Source organism: Tupaia chinensis, unplaced genomic scaffold, assembly GCF_000334495.1.
Source record: "Tupaia chinensis unplaced genomic scaffold, TupChi_1.0 Scaffold000184_1, whole genome shotgun sequence".
Lineage (NCBI taxonomy): Eukaryota > Metazoa > Chordata > Mammalia > Scandentia > Tupaiidae > Tupaia > Tupaia belangeri.
The window spans coordinates 4,357,520-4,365,646 of NW_006159659.1; the positions used below are offsets into that span (position 1 = coordinate 4,357,520).

An 8,127-nucleotide genomic window follows, 5' to 3' on the forward strand; every position below is an offset into this window, starting at 1 on the left:
GGGTTTAAGACCCAGACCTGGCAGCTTGATGGCTCACCCTCCGTCCCCCCCTCCTCCCTCTCTCTCTATTGCTCTCACGGTCCTTCTTTCTTTTTAAGTAAATTAAGTTAAATAAAGTAGGAAGGACATTTGGAGGAGGGATATGGAGGTAGAGCATTGTGGGATAGGGAGGTGTGGCGTTATCAGTTGAAGATATTTTGATCAATGGGACTGGGGAGAAATGTTCACATATTGAAATGTTCACATTGTAAGCTAAACAATGCAATTGAATGTATATTTAAAAATTTTAAAAATGAGAAAAAAACAATTATTTAAAATAAATAAAACTCATGCCAGGTGTGTGCGCATACATGCCCAAAATCCTAAGAGGGGAAGGGATTGTGGCGTGGCTATCTCCCCTAGGCAGTGATTTCTTTCTTTCCGTGTCTCTGTCAGTCTCTCTCCAGCAAGCTCACATACCCTATGGCAAAAATCTCTTTAAAAGAAAAAAAAAAGTAGCACTGGGATCTGGCACCCAGATTTGATTTTTATCCTGACAGTTTACAAAATGTTCCTCAATATGATTTGTATCATTAGAGTTATTGGGTCCATTCACAATGACAAATGTGTTATCTACTCCTTTCTCCTTTTGCCTTCATGCTCATGTTCCTCGAGATGGATTTTTAGAACCACTATGCAAAAATATGGAACGCTTCATGAATTTGTGGGTCACCCATGAGGAGGGGCCATGCTAATCTCTACAATTTTAGTATATGTGCTGCCAAAAAGTACACTTAATTATTTTTAATTGACAATAATTTTACAGATGAGGAAACTGAAGCTCAGATCAATTAGTTACCCAAAGTACTAAGTCATCGAGAAAGTCATGACATCTTTTTCTATGCAAAAAATGCATCATGACTTTCCTGACGACCCAATACATAGACATTAAGCAAAGGCAAAATCAGACTTTGAACACGCACAAGCTAATTCTGGTTTTTTTGTTTTAATGTTTTGGTCATAGGAAGCATGTACTTACTGGAGAAAGAGAAAAAGGGAAAGTAAGAAATCACCCCTCAGGAGTAATAACCGTCCCACAATCCCTTTTCTTCCATTCTCCTCCTCGGACTTTGGGCACACATACACACACACCTGGTGTGATTTTCAAGCCACTAGCCAGGGTACTTGAACTGTGGTTGGCCACGTGAGGGTCCAGTTCCTTAAGCTCTATGCCACCTGCTGGCTCCTGGTTTTTGTGGTAGCACATATGCCCATGTGTGGAGCAGGGGCACCCTTGGCAGGGTCTTGTCACACAGCAGTCCTCAGTTCCTCAGGATTGTGGGCCCCAGTGCATGTGCCCAGCATGTCTTTCAGGCTGATGCAGGGATGCAAACCTAGTCAGAATGTGGCTTCCAGCAGTGCAGTTCAGTATGCTACAGACTATACCACAAAGCCTGGGCCTAATCTAGTTTTTGAGTTCTTACCACTCCACTGTGGCTTACCTCAATATCTTTGAGGGCATCAGTAAAGAGCAGGTGGTGAACACAGTGGCCTTCTAGTCTTTGACAGGGATTGCTCACTCCATAGTTCACTGCTCTACAAGAACATAAAGCCTTTTAAAGTCACATTTTCAAATTCTGCCATATTTATGAGTAACAAATATTTATATTTAGTTTAACATAAAAGCTTTATTTCTAAATATATACCTGGTTAGCTCTTAACAACCAACCATATATGAAGCTAAATTCCAGTGCTACTTTATCACCCCATGTGCTACTTAAACATGGCAATTATTTTATTGTAATTATCTACAGCCATCTAGTTAAGGGACTAGGTACCCAGGAAAATTTACTTCATTTGTCTTCCATACAACTTCCTTTTCCTAACCTAATACAAAAAAAAAAAAAACACTACTCCCTTGGGAAGGCCAGCACTAGAAGAGAAATATTTCTGGCTAGCTGGCTGAAAGATCTTAGTTCTGTCATAAATGGTAGGTGGTTAGTGACAGGGATTTGTAGATGGGCCTGGGAATCCAACTGCCATTTATGAACTTTTCTACATCAGAGTTTTTTGTTTTAAGTTTATTTCTTCCATGGGAGAGACAGACACTTTAACAGAGTCTTCATGCCATGATCCATCCTTAGCCTCTGTGGGGAGCCAAAGAGGAGACGTGAGGAACGTGTAGGACATGACCACCAGAATAAGACCAGGGTCTTTATCCGTACATGGCCTTAGGTGGCTGGATTGTTCAGAGCAGAATGTCTTGGGATTGTTTTGAACTAAATGTTCCAAAGTATTGTTGTAACAACCTGATAATTCAGTAAGGACTTAAAACCTTCTATCACAGAAGTCTCTGGAGTGTGTATAAATATCAGCAATAAACTTAACTAGTGGCTGACCAGTACTGACTGGCAGTCCTCCCATTTCTATCCTATCTTGTCTTTCTTTAATTCTCGCCCCCTCACCCCCAAACTCAAGAACTGTTCGCCGTCGGTGGGTCCAACAGCCTCAGCCTGTCCAGATGCTCCGAGCATAATCAGGGAAGTCCCAGGATACAACCCTAGGACTTTTTCCATGCGGGTCCAGTTGCATCATCACTATGCTACCAACTGGCCTCGTCAGCAACGTATATTCTGAATACTGAGAAACCAACCAGTCTATTAGTAAAGACTTCTACGATGTTGATGTTTAAACAATTATATGCTAATCTTAGGGCCAACAGATGGTATGGTGATTAAAGGCACTGCTGGCTGACTGCGGTTCAAGTCCCGGACTTAAAGGCTTGCTTTCTCAATTTCCCTCTCACTCTCACTCTCTGTCTCTCTTACAAAATATTAAAATAATAATAATAAAGTTAACTAATTCTTTAAAAAAAGACTTTAGAAAGTTATGTGCTGTTTTTATCGGTACATCCAAAAATCCTATTCTCAGATTTCTTTTTTTCTAGTTTAAGATGTACAAATATTGGGGACCAGCAGGTGGCATGGTGGTTAAGGTGCTGGACACTTCCACATGGCCGACCATGGTTCAACTCCTGGACCCGGTGGCTTGCTTTCTCACTTCCTCTCTCTCTCTATCTATCTCTGGTCAAAATAAAATAAATGAATGGATAAATAAAAATAAATATTTTTTTTAATGTACAAATATTTTTTCTTTTTTTTTTTTTAAGGTTTTTGTTACATGGTATGTGCGCTTGCTGGAGAGAGAAGGAAAGTGAGAAACCCCCCCCCCCCCCAGGGAGGATGGCCACGTGACAATCCCCTCTATTCTCTTCTCGGTATTTTTGGGTATACACACACATACACCCATTGTGACTTTCAAACCACCAGGCCTGAGACTTGAACTGTAGTCAGCCATGTGAGAGTCCAGCACCTTAGTCACCATGTCACCTGCTGGTCCCAGAAGTACAAATATTTTACTTACAGAATGTACAAAATATACTCGTGGAATGAACCTTTTTTTTTTTTTGAGAGGTTTTCACTATAGGGTGCATGCACTCACCAGAAAGCGAGAAATCACTCCCCGGGGGGGGGGCAGGGGGGATGGCCACACTGCAATCACTCTCCTCCATTCCCCTCTTGTGGTCTTGGGCACACATGCACACGCGTCCAGTGTGAGTTTAAACCACCAGGTCCAGGACTTGAACCACAGTCAACTACATGGGAGTCCAGCGACATAGCCATTAAGCTAACTGCTGATCCCCATCTTTTTTTTTTTTTAAGGTTTTTGCCACAGGAAGCATGCACTTGCCAGAGAGACAGAGAGGGAAAGTGAGAAATCATCCCCTGGGGAGATGGCCACACTGCAATCCTTTCTTCACCATTTTCCTGGGATTTTGGGTACACACACACACACACACACACACACACACACACATGCCCAGTGTGATTTTCAAACTACCAGGTCTGGGGCTAAAACCGCAGTCAGCCATGTAGGAATCCGGCACCTTAACCACCATGCCACTTGTTAGTCCCAAACCATATCTCCTTGATTAACAGTTTTCTTTCTTTGGTGCTTTTCTCATCTCTTTTTCCTTTTAAATCTGTTTACAAGGAAGGCAGCTAATTTTAGAGTCACTCAAAAATGCTATTCATTAGTGTTTCATTCAACCTTCAGCAACTATTGATCACCTACTCTGAACACCTGGTATATATGAGTGGCTAAATGACAAATTTTTGCCCTCAAGGAACTAAGCATTTGATTACTGAAGCAGGTTCAGATAGTGCAGTAATTTCTTGGTAACTACAATTAACTGAAAATATACCCTGAATCACCACTTTTCATATTAACTGGATGATATAAATAGCCTATGAATAAAATAGTACTAAATGTTCCCTTTCTCGGTGCCTTTTATAAACTATCTCTTCAAAGAACTGACTTCTAAAAATCCTTAAGTCCAAATCTATATCCTAAAGATGATTTCAGGAAGCCATTTACCGAAGACAGGAAAATGTCCAGAAACAATAGTCCCCTGCCCTCCTGGAGAAGATGGACCCCAGGCCTGACTGACCTGCAGCTACCAGGTGCTCAGATACCATGACCCAAAGCAGTGCTTGGGGTGGTAGATGGAGGGGGGGAGATTTTGCCCCCATGGGACACAGCAGTGTCTGCAGTTGTTTTTAGGTATTGAAACTGTGGAAGTACATTTATTGACATCTAGTGGGTAGAGGCCAGATTACTGCTAAATATCCTACAATGAACAGGACAGTCTCACCATAAAGAATTACCTGGCCCAAGATGTCAACAGTGGCAAGGTCAAGAAACCCAGCTCTAGAGACAGGTGCTAACAGAGTAAGGAAAGGAAGAAACTATACAGTATTGTTTAGTAGCTATGCAGCAGGAAGACATGACCATGCCATGACTGCTGCAACTTATCCAAACTAATAGGTTAAGAAGTGACCTGACAATTCTATGAAACACATTAGGCAATGTTTTTTCAGTGCACTAATATATGACATCCATAACTCCCTGATGCTCCCTCGAATTTCTACTCTTCTATTGACTATTTCCCAGTAATGCTTTGCCACTCTTCTGAGCTTTCTAGTTCCTAATTCCCAGAATCTCACACAAGAGATCATTCTCCACACCATTGCCATCACCTCTTTTCTGCCCAAGGACACAACTAACCCGATTATCCTGAACTTCCTATCTGCCAACAAATGTCCGGGCTGTATGTTTGTTTTGTTCTCAAGCATGTTAACCACAATTTTATTATTTAAACATATTTTTTGTATTTTAACCTCCCCATCTGACACATGGAGTGCATCCTTACATTATTTCATTACCCATGAATGTATATGTCACTGAAGTATCTTTGACTAGAGTTACTAATATATGAACTGTAATAAAATATGTGGTTCAGGTAAATTGCTTCATAAAGGTCTCTATGTCAAAGGAAAAAAATGAAATGTATTTGTGTATATGTGTGTTTGTGTATATATAGATACATACATATATACACATGGACACTTCTATCAACATAAACTCCTAACATATTTTTACCTGGTTTTAAAAAAGGAAAAATATTTATCCTAGTTATTATGTTTTTATTGATTACTTTAGAGAACTGCAACCTTTTCCAAACCCATTACTAATATATTTTGACATAATATTTACATTTATTTTACATAATATTTATACTTTAAGTAAAACGCTAAAAATTATTTTCAAAGATCCACCTTCCTGAGGCTGAAGTTTATAGTTTTTTAAATTAGCAAATTCAAAAGCCAACTCAAACACCCAAATTTACTTAATTCACTTATATCATGCATTTGTTCATACAGAAAATACTTTCACCTATGTGTGTGCCAGGTACTTTGTTAGCCAATAGGATAAAAAGATGACATAGTTCCTTCTCTCAAGAAGCACAGTCTCACAAATAAAATCAATGTGGTTGAAAAAAAAAAAAGGAATTACAATATCATGTGTGCTAAAAATGGCAACAGCTGTGGTGACCAAGAGCAACTATCAATACAAGGAAATACGGGGATGGGGAAGGTCTCATAGAGGAAGAGTGGTGTATGCCCATTGTCTGTTTCTTCTCTGAAGGCTGCACTGCCTGCAAGTAGTCTTACAGAAAAGACAGTATCTGTGACTCAACCTGAAGAGAGGAAGCATTCTGTGTTCCTCTAACGATTACGTACTGGAAAAGGGCACATTCTTTAGATTTGATTGGCTAGGGTCAGAGGACCAGTGAGTGGCCAAGGATAGGTAGAAGTTAAGAACTGAATCTGCTAGTCCTAATTTCGTTAATATCAAGCTCCAGCCATTTGGATGATTCAGTCAGAACATTGGAAACAGAATTTGCAAGTTTTATATTAAAGCTAGTACACTGCACTGTAAACCAAAGGCCACGAGATGGCACCCAGCACACAGAAATCAACCACCCACCTGCCAAGTGCCAAGGTCTCATTGCAGACTAAACTAAAAGAAGAAAAATAAACTCTCAATTTTTTTTTTTTTTTTTGCTATAGGGCTTACACACTCATTAGGAAGAGAGAGAAAGAAAGCATTCCTTGGGGTGCATGGCTACACAACAATCCCTTCTCCTCTAGTCTCCTCTCAGGATTTTGGGAATGCATGCATATGTGCTCAGCATGATTTCCAAGCCACAGGTCCAGGACTTGAACCATGCAGCTGGCCATGTGGTGTGCAGCTGGCCATGTGGTATCCAGTGCTTTAACCTCCACACCACAACTAGCCCTCAAATGATTGTTTCACAAATCTATTTTTTAAATTAAAAAAAAAAACTTAAAAATTCAGAACAATTTAAAACAAAGTACAAGTAGGTATCTTATATTCAGCATACTCCTTCCAACCATGATGCAAAGTCAAATTTTGAGCACAACCAGTTAAAAATGTTTTACACTGTGATCCAGTACACAACATATAAATACGTATACCATGCACATACATAAGTGTCACAGAACACCATTACTAAGTATGGTGCATTCTATTTTCTTTAATGTTCACAGTCTGCTAAATTTTATGACCCACTAATTTCAAACCAATAGTTTGAATTTATACATGTGTGTTTATATGCCTATTTTTTACAAATGTACATATTCCCCATCATTCATTCATATATATATGTATATGGATAAACAACATGAATAAAATCAAGATATGACATCTGGCATACTAAAACCTTGTCACATGTTATTTTCATTTTACTTTCATTCTGGTTTTGTTCATTTGTTTTAACCATGCTATTCCCTCTATTAAAGATGTGAAATTTTGTGACACAAAAACTAAAATACCCTTACCCTTTGGTTACTATAATCCTTTCTCTCCAGGTAATTCCACAGTGCCTCTGGTTTACTGAATGGTTTTCAGGAGGGCCTATTTTATTCTGAGGTTCCAATTTATTTTTAGCATACACATTTTAAGTGGGATTTGACTTTTAAGATGACATGTAACATATTCATAAAAATATTTCACAAACCAAACAGCTGCATCAAATAAAGGATGAATACAGACCTAAGTCACAAGACTCTAGAAAATTGTCCCTCCTGGGCCAGATGGTGGCATGATTAAGGCAAGGCAGTGGGATCCCACATGGCAAACTGCACAGTTCAAGTCCCAGATGCAGCAGCTCGAAAGGCACACTGGGTGTGTGTGTGCGCTTGCCCAAAATCCCAAAAGGAGAATAGAGGAAATGGGATTGTGGTATAGTCATCCTCCCTGGGAGGTACTTTCTTACTTTCTTTCACTTTCTTTCTCTCTCTCCCCCTCTCCCCACCTCTAGTAAGCACATATGCCCTATAGCAAAACTTTTATAAAAGAAAAAAAAAGAAAGTTTTCTCTCCTTTTATAGGGGAGGAAACAAGACCTAAAGAGATTAATCCTCTACCCAACTCCCAGAACCAGTTCATTGCAGAGGCAGGCAAGACCTCACAGGTGTAGACATCTACTTCTCACACATCACTTTGCCTCCCCAGAACCCCACACGCTGGGCCAAATAACCTCCAAATCCACCTCAGATTGATCACATTAGATGAAAATTCTCTCATGACACAATTTCATCTAGAAGCAATTAAATTAGTCAGGAGCCCTTACATACGTTTTTGAATGTGCCAAATTCCTGCTTTTAATTCCCCTTTCCTATTACATATTTTATAGTAAATTCATTATTTGTTACCAAGGGAT

General features: G+C 39.6%; 1 pseudogene; it reads right to left on the reverse strand.

The window, feature by feature from the left end:
• Positions 1 to 677: 677 nt before the first annotated feature.
• On the reverse strand, positions 678 to 771 carry LOC114007502 (uncharacterized; annotated as a pseudogene).
• Between the last annotated feature and the right edge of the window lie 7,356 nt (positions 772 to 8,127).